Here is a 15,139-nt window from a genome sequence, read left to right on the forward strand (position 1 = left end):
TAAACTGCGTTCCAATTTTAAAAACAGCATCGTAGACAGTCTACACTGACAGCTTACAAGAGAGCATCAAGTATATGTTGTCCGTCAAAGATGATGCGTCATGGATGGCGTTTATAGGCAACGACACGCCACTTCGCGTCCAGAAGAACAAGCGAAGATAAACAAATGTAACTGTTATTTTATAGCTTATTTTATGTTAAAATCTGAGAAAAATTGAACGTTACTTACACTGAGCGTCTGCTTGTGTGCAGACGACAATTACGGTGAGATCTGAGCTATCTAGGCAATACGCCGAGCCGCCATCTTGTTTGGACAGCAGAGCATACCCTGCATCATTTCAGTCGATACCGTCATCTCGAAGCTGTTTATTTTACCGGCAACTTGAGTATCGGAATGGGATTTATCATGGCCGCCGTCCACTTAGCAGTATATTTAACAGTCTACGGTGACTATTGGAACACATGTGCACCATCGGACCAGGCGTCAGAACAAGTGAACTGCGCAACAATCGGGTGGTTTAAAAGTGTCGAACCATTAAAACATGTGTATGCAGCTACGCAAGTGCATGTGGCACCTTACTTCGCCAATCAGCAAAAGGAAGAACTATGACGTGAGCACTTCGCAACTGTACGCCAATAAGACACCTTATAATGATTTCATCGGCCAATGTTACCCGCCCAGGCGCCGTTCCTTTCTTTGCGCAGCTTGAAGGCGGAGCTCAAACGTCCTCCGAGTTAATTGAGCCGTTGATCAAGCTACATTTCAAATCCTATACGCTAGCGTTCAATAAACGCCTTAACACTACTTATCTATATTTTCCTTATAGGCACCCGGCAATTCAGTTCACGAGATGTGCTAATATACCGCCGGAGCACACACCCTAGCGAGTAGGCAATGCAAAACAGAGTCTTACAATGCGTAGCAGCGAGTATACACGTAGCAAAACCGGACTTGCTTGTGCATATTCTTTTTTAGTTGTGAGCAGGGGGGACATGTCTGATTATGTAAGCGCCCAGGAAGCGTTCTTTGAAAACGCGCCAAAAAGGGCATTGACCCTTCAGCGTATCCATGTGTTCAGCGAGAGTTTCATCTTTTTGGTATCCCTGGCGGTCGGTACCAACAATGCTGAGGTGGCCCATAGATCTTCGTTGCGCCCTCTGGTCTACTGTCGGGTGCCTATATAATTTGTTACTCTGCTTTCAGTAAAAAAATATACACAACGTGCAAAGCCTGATGGAGAGCAGTCTGTAGGGCAACATTTTCGTTATTGTATCTGTATTAACACCTCACCGAATGACTGTTTTATGGCCCCTCCTCGATATTGGTTAGCGCCATCGAAAAAAAAAGAGAAAGCAATCTTCATCATTCTAATAATGCCTGACACCATTGGAAAAATATGTCCTTATCTTGATTTATTCTTTAATGCAACACGAGAGTATACGTCACTAGTTTTTACTACGATAAACCCAACCTTACTGCAAGAAACCAAACGAATATATCTTGTCAAGTCCGGGTGCAATGCTAGGTGGCGAACATCGAGTAGAAAAGGAAGAGAAGGAAGGTGCCTTGCGGTGAGTTGGCTGTTTGGCTCGCTCTCACAAATTCCTAAGCTTGCGGTACTCAGCGCTGAGTGTGGTCGTTTATTGTGTCCTTTTTGTTGCTATAGTCTCTTGTTTGCTGGTCACGAAGCCGTCGGTGCTTAAAAGGCAATTCGGCTCAATGAGTCTTCTGGTGTTCTGGACTAGACCAGCAAAATACCTAGGTCCACTGAATAATGCATATGTGAACTAAGCTCTAAGTGAGAGGGAGAGCGTGTGTGTGAAAAAGAGATAAAACACGGAGGCTTCTTCCTTTTCGGAAAGAAAGTTCCGTACGTGAGGGTTTCACATTATTGGAAGGACGACCACCGCTCATGATGGCTGGCTGTCTTCTGGTGGACTCACTGTGATATAGCCTCTGCCGCTCATACCTCTGGTGTTTTCAGGGGCGAAGCTCCTCTTAGTCCAACGTTCTCATACGTCACGCGTAACCATGAGAAGAAGAGATGAGAAAGAAAAGAAGGCAGTATCTCCCGAACAGTATCATAGACAGCGCTGTGTCGTAGAAGCACATACAAACTGCAGTTGATCGAGAGAGGATATTCTTGATGGCGCTGTACTGCTACTCTCCGATTGGCTGCTACGCGAGCTGTGCCCATGGGTACGCGGAGAGCGAGTGCCTCTCTCAGTCTCCTGGATAGTCGCCCTATACGTGGCGGATCGTTGGTGGGGCATGGGTGAAGCAGAGCGGCCGGCACGTTGAAGACGCTTGCGCTAGGTTTCTTTGGCTCGCGTTTCGTTAGATGGCATTCTCGAACGCGATCGGACGCGTGGACGCTTGCACGGACGGACGGACACACGGACGGACGCTTCGCCGCACTCATCATCATTCACTCCGTGGATATGCTGTGTATTATTATTATTATTATTATTATTATTATTACTATTATTATTGTTGTTGTTGTTGTTGTTGTTGTTGTTGTTGTTGTTGTTGTTGTTGTTGTTGTTGTTGTTGTTTTCACTTTATTCCATGATTCTCTTCTCTTTTTATGCTTCCAATTTTGCGCTGATTTCTTTTTGTGTGTGCGTTGTCACTTTTATTTTATTTTTTAAAGGCTGTTTGTATTGGACTGTTTTTTGTGTTTTTATTTTTGTGTGCGCCTGCGCTAAGACATCATTGTTTTTCTGGGGCACGTTATTTAAATGATTGTTTGAATGATTGATTGATTGATTGTTGTGGTTCTTGCTATACTACTACTACTACTACGACTACTACTACTAGAATAACGTGTACTATCGGCGTTTTTGAACTCATGCAACCACGGGACCACCTGAGCGTTTTAAAAGCCACTTTAGAATTACCTCAGAGCCATCTTACAATTATAATCACCTTAGAATTTTCATTAATGTCGCCCTGCATATAAACGCAGGAAGCGCAGCAGCAATCGCGTGATGGCCGCGATTCCCCGGAACACGGCAGCGGCTGCAGTGCGCGACCGAGGCGATGATGTGGCCATCGAAATTCCGTCCACTGCGGCGGTGGCGCAGGCGGGTGCCATGAAAGACTCAGCGCGACGCCGCCGTGGCGGTCGTGTGGCAGCACGGAGGGAAGCCGCGCCGCAGTCTGCCTTCAAGCCGTCGCTGATGGAGGCGGGTGCACGAAGCGACGCAGCGCTGAAGCTCCTCGTCAGGAACCACGTGACCCACATCATCCAGCCGACGGTCGTCGTCGCCTATGCCTCCTTGTCGAGCGCCGTTTACGTCATAGCGTGCACTCCGTACTGGATGCTGGGCGCGTTCTTCTTTCTCGTGACCGTCGTCCTGGAGGGCGTCTTTCTGACCCTTTACCTGTGCACGTGCTTCGAGAGGACGCGAGCCTTTCTGGCCAGCTTGTTCGGGCTGAAGCAGTGCCAGGACGGCGCGCTTATTGCCGCAGGCCGGAGGAGCAAGTCTCGTGTGGGGCGCCCGAAGCCGTCGCGTCTCCGCGCGACCGTCGTCGACACGCCGGCGGGCACAAGGTCCATCGATCTTTGCACGGGCCCGCACACCAAATGGGGACTAAGTCGCCCAGCACTCTGCGACGACTTACATCGATCGTAGTGCATATACGCTATCAAGGTCGTCTGCTGACAGCTGGCATTCTACACTTCGCGAGTCGAAATTGAAGGCGTTAAATATATTCCATATACGGTGTCTTTATTGCACGCGCATCAACGCAGTTGTTGTTCTTTTGTCATTATTACTCCTCCACAATTTATACTTTGAGGAAAACACTTACCGGGGGCGAGTGGCGGTCAGCTTGTCAACGTCTCCGACGCGCCATTTAGTTGAACCTTTAAAGCTATAGCTCGTTCGGGTGCGCCGTGCTTTCTGCGACATTGAAGAACCTCCCTCTGTTCCCGCTTGCTCCGCAAGTGAATAAGCCTGGCGCTGCCCCTGACACTTACGGATCGCTTGTCCCACCCGTGAATATGTAAACGTATAATGATACATCACGATGCTGTCATGAAGTGTCGAGCCTTTTCAACACCAAATTCAAGTATAATAAGTTTAGTGTTGATATAGAACGTGGTTTGTAATTATTATTATTATTATTATTATTATTATTATTATTATTATTATTATTATTATTATTATTATTATTATTATTATTATTATTATTATTATTATTACTTCACGGGTTCTAAAGCCATAGTGTAAAGAGCTCGTTCAAGTTGCAGAAATTTTCGTCACGGCGTTGTTGCATGGTTGTGAGCAGAAAAATCGAGAAAGACGCAAGTAAAACTAATTTCGCTGTACTCGATACCGTTAATTACAGCGCGTAGCGTTATGACGAGGTTCCAGGGTGTCGTATAGCACACCGCTTTCAGATTGAGTTGACATTTCGATTGCTTTACCGTTTAACAGATGGTTGTACGATGCTTCGTCCTCGGACGAACCGCCGCTACATAGGCATGAGATATATTATCAAATCATTCATACTTGATTATGCTTTTCCAGAGCAACTTGTGATGAACGAACTATTATTTGGCTTAAGTAAAAAAATTGTCAGTCATTTAATGAGCCACCGCATTCTCCGCAAACAATAATTGTTCGGTAATCAAGACGAGGTAACAAGATGAATGATGGGAAAAAACCGTTCTGGTAATATAGGACTCTTAAATTTGACAAACCTGGTCATGTATCTGTCTTTGTAATTATAAACAAATCCATGAATACCGATAGAACTGTACAGTAACATTTAGGAACGCCATGTCAAGCGAAAGCCAAGCGAAAGGATGTAGTACGCGTGACTGCATAATTACACGATTCAATATTCAATTAAGATTGTTCATAAAGCTTTTTTTAAAGCTGGCAGTTGGAACGACCCTCTACTAAGGGACACTTTTGTTCCCTAAAAAGGCCAGCAATCATCCAGATAATTTATCGTCAATCTCAGATTCTACCTTTTGCTTTTAAGCTTCCTGCTTAATTGCTCCGTTCTTCTCAAAGCAAGAATCTAAATGATTATAGGTTACTTAGCCGGTAAAAAAAAAAAAAGATGCAACTATGTGTATCCACGCAAACACAATATTTATGCTACGATGCGCTTGTCCTCACCTCAAACCGATCTGCGAACCGGTTTACTCCTTTGGCGTCCGCAAGACGTCCCAATTACGAAACTGCAGCAATGCATCACACCTTACACGGGCGATGAATTGCGAACATGGCAATTTTGGCCCCGCAATTTTACGCGCGATGGTCATCCATTTATATAAGCTTCACGTTGACACCCCCCACGTCTCACGTCAAGCGCTTTCACACGTATAACTTACGCGTATATACATTTACTGCGCGATAAATCGCCTGCTTTTACGAGAACCATGTGCAATGCGTATATTAGATGTCATTCCTCACCTCATTATCTGTGCCTTAAGTCGTGCGTCGCCCGTGTAATTGGTCCACGCCTTCACTTCCGGCTGTCTGTGTATACCTGTTGAACCATTCCGAGCACAGGTGCGCTGATCGACGGCTGGGCAAACAGTGCGTGATAGCAATTATGGTGTATTTTATTGCGATAGCAATTATATGCACATTCTCGGCTGGTTTTTGCCGCCGGCGACGACGTGGACTTTGGCGTCATTCAACGTATATGTACGTATTTATATAACGCATGAAAAAGATATAATCCGGGAAAAGACTCTGGCGCGCTGAATCGCACGTCTGACGTCTCGTTTGTGAGCGCGGGGCGTAAACCACTGAGCCACGGGGGAGCATCTCCTCCACCTTTGAAACGGCAAACTATTTATATTTGCCCCTAAGGGTACCGCGGGCGCTGCCGATCTCAGATCAGATAGCGTGTTTCAGCATTACCAGCGAGATGACGCAATAAGCGCACTCGGGGTAGCTCGGCGCCCTGCTCGTCGCGATGCGCCGACGCGTACTTTGCCCCGCGGAGGGGGCGGAGGGTAGGGTGCGCGCGCTTATCCTTCGGTGGGGTAGAATAGTGCCCCTTCGGTCACTTCGCTCGCTGCGCAGCACTGGTTTGCGAAAAGAGCGCACTACTTTTCAGCGAAGTAACTGCGACACTTGTTAGTTTGCACTCATCTGTACTTCTGATTGCGTTTCGTGCGTGGTTTTTGTTTCGACAGGACGTTAAGTGTTGAGCTGTAAGCGTTGTTAGTCCGCTCTCGTCCTGTGAGTGTTGTTTTCGTGCGTCATTTGTGCGTGAGCAATGAGCTGCACGTTTTTTTATTTGTTTGCCGTTCTCTGCTTTACATCCGAAGGTTTCGCTGTCGCATTCATTGCTTCGCCCTTTCGATGAAATTATGGCTGTTTTCTAAGGAATTCTCACATGCCGGTGCGTTAGGACATTGGCTTCAGTGAAAATCGTATTCCAACGTCTAATCGAGCGGTGGCATTCTTCGGTGCAGCGTGCACAGGTGTCCAGAGCTATAGAAAATTTTCGAATGCCCACATTCCCGCTCAATTTGGTCGTATATGTGTTGTTATGCCAGCGAGTCCTCGTCAAACGACCGTGCCTCTGAAAAAGGCAATCTGGGTCAAGGCCAGCCCGCCGTCTGCCCGACGCGAACATCTCAACGGCGTGAACACGCGCGGCGCCTCTCTCGCCCACGTGCATTGAGTCATCGGCGCACGTGACAGCGAGCCGGCGTTCTCGTGCCTGGTGGTCTGACGCATGGCGCGGCGAACCCCATTGGCGGAATCTGCCCGGACGACCAGCGGCGCTTCTGATTGGACACTTTGGTGGGACCCGGTGTAAATAAAAGAAGCCCTGCGGCGTGTCGCGATCGGCGGTCCTATGTGAGAGGCGTCCCCGTGTCGGAGTGCCGACATGTGTGTGAGTCAGCGGTCTTAGGCGAAAGGCTGAACTATGTGTTAGAGAGAAGAGCTCGGCTCTTCGAGTCTCTGTCGGCCCCAGTGCCGAAATTGTAACGCCTCTGTAAATATGCTGTACGTAAACCTTGTTTAACTCACCGTCGTCTCGTCCGCTCGTCTTATCAGCTCTGCGCAGAAGCAGTCGCGAGCTGATAAACATACGCTACCAAACGGCTGGTGACCTTCCCGGCGGAGTTGAAAGCAGTGGCGCCTCCGGGGCCGTGTTGGCGTCGCCGTCTTTCGCAACAGTGATGGCTTCGGCGGGATCGGTCCGCCGTTTCTCAACAGTGGAGGTCAGCGGCGGGATTTCGGAGGTGGCTTCGCAACAGTGGTTGGCAGCTGCGGGATCGGCCGGCGTCAGCGACATCGATGCGGTGAGTGCCTGATGTTTTCCCCTCAGTTCACCAGACTACTCTAGCTCAGGTTGTAGTAGTTTAGAGAAAGGGCTGTGTGAAGCATTGAAGTGAGCTTTGATCGTTTCAAGCCAAGTTGAAGTGCTTTGAAACCAAAGTTAATGCGGAGGTGGTAAACACGGGAGTGTGAAAAATTGCTTGCGCGTCTTGCTAGTAGGCTTATAGTGGGTACGGCAAGTAAATTCTTAACAGGGGCAAACAGCGAGAGGCTAGTGTGAACGATGGAGAACCTTAAAGTGAAGGAACTCATCGAAATTTGTGAGGAACTCGGCATTACTTTGGGCCGTGCGAAACGAAAGCAAGCGATCCTTGAGATCATGAAGGATGAGGGAGTGTCGGCTGAGGAAGTCGATGAGGCCTGGGTGGATATTAAAGCACGCCGTGAGGAGGCTGAAAGGCGAGAAGTAGAAGCTCGCGAACGTGAGGAGGCTGAAAGGCGCGAAGCTCGCGAACGTGAGGAGGCTGAAAGGCGCGAAGCTCGCGAACGTGAAGAAGCTGAAAGGCGCGAACGTCGCGAGCGCGAGGAGGCCGAGAGACAAGAGCGCCTAGAGTTGAAACGACTAGAATTGGCAATCCTACAGTGTTCGCAGGCGCCTAGCGTAGCTTCTCCGACGAGTCAGGTCAGCGGTATTAGAATTCGGGATCAACTGCCACCGTTCGTAGTAGGCGAGGACATGGCGAAGTATCTCGTCAAGTTTGAACACGTCTGTGAGCGAAACGCTTTGGAGCGGTCTCTTTGGGCGCAGAACCTGTTAGCTCTTCTTCCCGGCGAAGTGTCCGACGCCTTAACTTGCTTGTCTAGGGAAGCGTTTGAGAGCTATGACGAGGTTAAGGAAGTGCTCTTGAGACGTTATAAGTTGTCACCCGAGGCTTTCAGGCAAAGGTTCCGGTATGCTGAAAAGGGGAATGAGTCACACGTTGACTTCGCGTTTCGTCTTAAAGCCGATTTAATTGAATGGCTCAAGGGCGAAGGTGTTTATGATGATCGCGATAAAGTGGTGGAATGCGTTGCACTGGAGCAGTTCTACCGCTGCATCGAGGATAATGTCAGACTTTGGCTGCAGGACAGACTTAGTGAAGTACAGCTAAACAAGGCAGCAGAGTTAGCTGAGGAGTATTATACTCGCCGAAAGTTGCACAGCAGGGCAGTGCGCGTTGAAAAAGATGAGAGAAAAGAGGGCTTTTCAAGGAAACCTGATCAACGGAAACCCGTTCCGCACCGTAATTTCAAAAAGGACCCATCTCTTACTAAGGACAGTGTAGGGGAAGGGCAAGCAGAAGCGGAGAAATCGAGTGAGGTTTCTACCACACAGGCATTTGAATCGGAAAACAAACGGAAGCCGCTAATCTGCTACAACTGTAAAAAGGAAGGGCACATCGCGAGAAACTGTCAGGAAAAGTTTGCCTTCGCAACGATCCGAGAATCAGAGAAAAACATTCGGTTGTTGGAGCCGTATCTCCAAGAAATTAGGGTGAATAAGAAAACGTGCCGAGCACTTAGAGACTCAGCGGCAACCATGGACGTTGTCCATCCTTCATTGGTGTCTCCGGATGACTTCACAGGAGAATGCGCGTGGATCAGGCAGGTCGCCGAGGAGCAGAGTGTTCGCTTACCAATCGCCACCGTTGTCATTGAAGGCCCGTTCGGTAAGCTTCGCACCGAGGCGGCTGTGTCTGCCGCGCTGAACGATCGTTTTCCTTATCTTTTCTCCAACAACTCGGAGCAGCTTCTCAAAGAGCAGGGCAAATCGTTCTTCCCCAACTTAGCGTGCATGGCTCTCACGCGATCGCAAGCGCGGAAGCTATCGCGGCAGCTTGATCTGGTTCCATGCGGTGAACTCTCAAGTGACCTTGTCGGCGGGTCGACGGAACCCCAGAAAGGAAAGTTTCCGCATGAGTCATGGGAGCAGTCACGCGAGCGGCCCGTCGCTGACACGACCGGCGCGGTTTCCGGAGAAAGGGGAGACGACGTGGCGCCATTGAGTCAGAGCGAGAGGGTTGCAACGCTCTCGCCTGTAGCGGAAAGTTGGAGCGAGCTGCCGAGAGTTGATCGAGAGACGCTCATTGGAGAGCAACGTGAGGATTTCTCGATTGAAGCGCTAGTGGAAAGCCAAATTGAAGCGCGAGTGGAAAGCCAGAAAAACGCGGCAAAAGTGCTGTCGAAGGAGCACTACGAGAAATCGGGGAAGAAGCGCGCTTTTGAAGTTGATAATCAGGTAATGCGGCTGCAGCCACCCAAAAGGAACAAGCTTGAGGTTGATTGGGAAGGGCCCGCCACAGTATTATCGAAGCCTTGCGATACAACTTATGAGGTGCAAGTAGGAAGGCGGCAGAACAAAATTTACAACTTGATGAAACCCAATGTTCAACATCAAGCGGTCGTAAATCAGCTGTTGAAGGCTTCAGAGGAAGAGGGAGCAGAAAATTTGAGTTCTAGTGAGGTGATCGAAGGGGGATCGAAAGTAATTTGGGAGCAGATAAACCTAGAGCCTAGCTTAAGTGAAGGAGGACCTGAGAAAGAGGACCTGAGAAAGATTGGTTCCGAGTTTGAAGACGTGTTTTCGGACCGCCCCGGAAACATGAGGGTGATCGAACACGATATCGAGCTAAGCGGTGAGGAGTCAATCAGTAGCAAGCCGTATCGTTGTTCCCCTGTGCAACGTCGCAAGTGTGAGCCGCTCTTGGTGCCGCATAGGTATCGTCGCCTAAAAGTGGCCGGTTACTGAGGTGGAGCATGTTGCTCCACAGCGCAACTTTGACGTTCGCTAAAGAAAAAAAAAGGAAAGGTAAACGCTAATGCAGGTGCATTGAGCAGTGCGTTCCAGCTAGTAACTTCTCAACCTTTCGGTTTCTGGCTGGCGATTCGGGGCAAAATTTTGACCTCATCACGACCTGGGCTGAGTGCTCTCGTTCAGAGTGATCTCAAGGGGCCAACTTTATGTGATATTCTAATTCGTTGCGTTGTTGTAATTGTGAAAAATTCAAGTTCTTACTTTAAGAGTCTTGTGTCCCACATGTGCCTCTTGATGTAGAGGGAACAAAATTCCGATAGACACGTAGATAGGTATATGTTGTACTATACTTTGTCTGGTGTTCTGTCGGGTGACCGAGGGCACTTGCTTGTGTCGTGTGTTGTCTGTTGTCGAACCGTTCTTAGCAAGTTGCAGAACCATCGACAAGTGCTGAACCCGAAGATGGTCAGAAGAGACGAGTGAAGCTGGTCAGCAAGTTGTGGCGACAAGCCAGTGGAGCTGGGATCCGTCGTCAAAAATGGGATGTGTTCCCGGACCAGTCTGGAGCTGTATTCTCCCCAAGGCCCTGGAGGCGAACCTGGAGGGACCAGGCGAACGAGCGCACCTGACATCCGAGCCCCGTGGAAGCAGCTCGTCTTTCCGGTGCATTGTCTGGCGGCGGGGGTGCTGTTATGCCAGCGAGTCCTCGTCAAACGACCGTGCCTCTGAAAAAGGCAATCTGGGTCAAGGCCAGCCCGCCGTCTGCCCGACGCGAACATCTCAACGGCGTGAACACGCGCGGCGCCTCTCTCGCCCACGTGCATTGAGTCATCGGCGCACGTGACAGCGAGCCGGCGTTCTCGTGCCTGGTGGTCTGACGCATGGCGCGGCGACCCCCCCATTGGCGGAATCTGCTCGGACGACCCGCGGCGCTTCTGATTGGACACTTTGGTTGGACCCGGTGCAAATAAAAGAAGCCCTGCGGCGCGTCGCGATCGGCAGTCCTAGAGAGAGGAGTCCCCATGTCGGAGAGCCGACATGTGTGTGAGTCAGCGGTCTTAGGCGAAAGACTGACCTATGTGTTAGAGAGAAGAGCTCGGCTCTTCGAGTCTCTGTCGGCCCCAGTGCCGAAATTGTAACGCCTCTGTAAATATGCTGTACGTAAACCTTGTTTAACTCACCGTCGTCTCGTCCGCTCGTCTTATCAGCTCTGCGCAGAAGCAGTCGCGAGCTGATAAACATACGCTACCAAACGGCTGGTGACCTTCCCGGCGGAGTTGAAAGCAGTGGCGCCTCCGGGGCCGTGTTGGCGTCGCCGTCTTTCGCAACAGTGGTGGCTTCGGCGGGATCGGTCCGCCGTTTCTCAACAGTGGAGGTCAGCGGCGGGATTTCGGAGGTGGCTTCGCAACAGTGTGCGACGTATGCTCAGCATGAAGTCGCGAGGGCGTCTTTCCTGGTCACAGCTTTTATATTAAATATACGTTGGGAGTGTAAAGTGAAGAGCTGCAGTCGACAAGGGTGGCTGCGCAAGCTTGCTGGCTTGTAATACTTTCTGGGGTCGAGTCATTAGCAAGGCGTTAGCGGAGAACTAAAGAGAAACAATGACTTTGTTAGGAACTGCACTCTGGGAACTTTGTAGTGCCCCAAGTATCACTGCCATAAGTGCATTATTAGCGGAAAGAAATACAGTTTTGAGTTTCATTTTTAAATTTAGCGCCGAAATCCCCGCTCGTGACGTAAAAAATTGCGAAATGTATTTTTCGCAATATCACCACATTGACTCGATGGAACTTTCTAAAACTGACACTTTGTATGAAAGGTCTATGACACCACAGCGGTGGCTGCGAATTCGATGGAGGCTAAATTATTGTAGGCCCACGTACTCAGATTTGGGTGCCGTTAAATTGTGGGTGCCCCCCAGGTGGTCACAATTTCCGGAGCCCTCCACTACGGTGCCTCTCATAATCATATGGCGGTTTTGGGACGTTGAACTCCGCATAACAATTATGGCCCCCACAGATGACAATTTACTTCAATTTGATTCATTGTAAGCTATACGTATGATCTAGTAGAGGCCATCAAAATTTATGACGTCAGGCTGTTTGGCGCAGGAATTTGAAGGGGGCGTCTTCGCTCGCATTTTCTTTTCGCGCGTTTCTTTGCTTATCAAACGTCATGTCGCGGTAAGAGAGGTGTTTTCGGGATTGTGAAATTGTACTTTACTAGTATGCGAAAAATCGTTTTGTTCTTGAGTGTGTCTTTAAGTTGTCCGTCGCCCGTGCACTATCAGTCCGCACCTTCGCTCCAGGCAGGGACGAAAGGACACTGGTGCCAATGTGTTGCAATTTCGTCTCTGCTTTTTCTTGCACTTGAACACTAAAATTATAATAATAATTATCGGTGTTTAACGTCTCAAAACCAGGACATGAATGTGGGGGACACCGTCGTGCGGGGCTCCCGAAATTTCGACCACCCTGCGGTTATTTTACGTGCACCTAAATAGTACACGGGCCTCAAGAATTTTCGCCTGCATCGCAAACGTCGTCGTGGTCCGTATTCGATTCCGGAACTTTCGGGCCGAGCACAGCACAGTGGTTATGCCCCCGCGATTATCGAATCAGCAATCGAGCACTGCATGGTTTTGAAGTTATAGTGGTTACAAGGGTTATAACCACTAGAACCCTGTGACGGGAAGAGAGTTGTTGAGTTGAATGAACTTTATTTGTCCGACGGTTGTTGCTGTGCCCGGGGCTATAGGCTGCCAACGACACATCGTTGGAGGAACATCTTCCGATGTCCTCGGCAACGGCCCTGGCTTGCTGGACGGTCCACACCTGCAGCGTTCGAGGGCCTCGCTGAGAAGAGCGGCTTGCCATCGCTCAGCAAGGTGCCCCGTTTCGGAGGGTCCCTCAGTTGGCGTCGTCCCTTTTCGGGGCCTATTTTCGCTTCTTGCGCAATGCCAAAGTATATGTGTACATAGTTACGGATTTAACTTAAAGAATTACATTAAATTTGCGTGCTTCACCATTTAGATTACTCTTTCAGGCAGCAGCTGACTGCTTAATCAGAGTGCACATGAGGCAGTGCCAACCCATATGTAGTCTCGTCATCACATTCTCTTTTCGTAACTTTCATTATCGTCAGTATATGACCAGGCGTGGCAATAGAATTGAGGATTTTTACTAACTTAATGTTGCGCAATAAATATACACCTATTTTAAGCAATTACACAATCAAATTGACATCTCGTCACTGCCTTCTTGAGGCATATCTCTACATTCCATGAAAACATCTGAGCATTCAGTCACGCATTCCACTCTCGTCGATTTTAAACATTCCACCTCGGGGTTCTGGGCTGCTGCGGCGAAGGTCGGGTGTTCGATCCCGGTCACGGTGGTCGCATTAGGTGGCCGTGGATTTTGCGATGACGAAGCATGTTTAAGAACACCAGATCGTCGAAATTCCCGGAGCCCTCCAAATAATACCTCATAATTATGCCGTGGTTTTGACCCGCTAAAACCCGGATATTATTATTCTTATAATTTGGTCTCAAACAGGCGTATATACGATAACGAGGTCGGAACCACTTAAACACAAGCGCTCGTCCGTCGTCTTCATTTCGCATCCGCTCAGTTGCTGTACGCATATCTATCCTTTTGCAACATGATATATGTCGTCCAGAGCTCTTCCCACTGGTCGGCAATCGATACATGCATCGAGCCACTTCCGTGCTTTCTGAAGGCGACTTTTAAAACACTTGGCATAGTGGCGCGGTCCGCGCACGTGCGGAAATTAACCGCGTGTTTCCTCGAACTCCTCTCTATCGATCACCGTTTTATTCACTTTTTTCCCTTTACCATGGTATTGGAAACCGTGGTCTTTTATTGGTCCTGATTCCCGCCGCCTCGTGACTGATTTTGCCCCCTCCGCCTTCTCTGAGACATCGTAAAAAAGATGTTCGTAACCTGTATACGAACTACATTCTGTGAGCGACAATGCTGTATCAGCTATTCGGAAGAAGTTTTTTTTGTTTATTTTTTCGTTTGTTGATTTGTTTCTCTTCGTAACTGCATTGGCTGCCCTGATTCGGAGTTACAATGCTAAAGCTAACTTAGCAGGACGACGACGTCAAGGTGTATTTGGGAGGATATTTTGTACTTCAAGGAAATCTTTCCGTATGCGTACAATACAGGCTTGTATATGAGCCGTGTTTTGCAGTGAAGCTATTCACCCTGAATTATGCGTTCTCAAGGGGAGAATATTGGCCAGCTAGCCTTCCTATGTGGACACCACATGCTGACAAAGCTCACAAAGTATGAAGAAAAAAAAAGTAGACTGCACAGCTGACGAAGTGCACTTACTGGCGCCGCTTGCCCTGGCGTTAGGGCGTTGCTGATGCATGACTTAGAGGAAGGATATCGAGGTAACGCAGAAGGCGAGACGCCGAGACCGCGCTGAGCATTCACGCTGGAGCAAAAAAAAAAATAAAAAAGGTAATGATCCCTTCCACTATTTTATAGATGAGAACAAGCGTTTCTTTCTTTCTTTCTTTCTTTCTTTCTTTCTTTCTTTCTTTCTTTCTTTCTTTCTTTCTTTCTTTCTTTCTTTCCTTCTTTCTTTCTTTCCCCGAACTTCGCTCCTCTATGGCGGGAATTCGACCTCCTCCCACGCCGTTAGCGGCCCAACACTTGAATTTCTGTACAGGCAGCAACGACATTCATGCGTTCACATTCAGGCAACGATGAAATGGGTTAACGGGAAACGCCACAGACCACGATAAACTATTGATTATAAACAGCTGATCGCAAGCAAGACCGCGACCGAGAGTGCGTCAGTCATTGAACAACGGCACACACACTATATATATATATATATATATATATATATATATATATATATATATATATATATATATATATATATATATATTATGAGTGGCCCCGCCGCGGTGGTGGTCCAAGGTACTCGGCTGCTGACCCGCAGATCGAATCCCGGCTGCGGCGGCTGCATTTCCGATGGAGGCGGAAATGTCATGGCCCGTGTGCTCAGATCTGGTATTTGGGCGCACGTTATAAAG

This window comes from Rhipicephalus microplus, chromosome 1 (genome assembly GCF_043290135.1).
Source record: "Rhipicephalus microplus isolate Deutch F79 chromosome 1, USDA_Rmic, whole genome shotgun sequence".
NCBI classification, from domain to species: domain Eukaryota; kingdom Metazoa; phylum Arthropoda; class Arachnida; order Ixodida; family Ixodidae; genus Rhipicephalus; species Rhipicephalus microplus.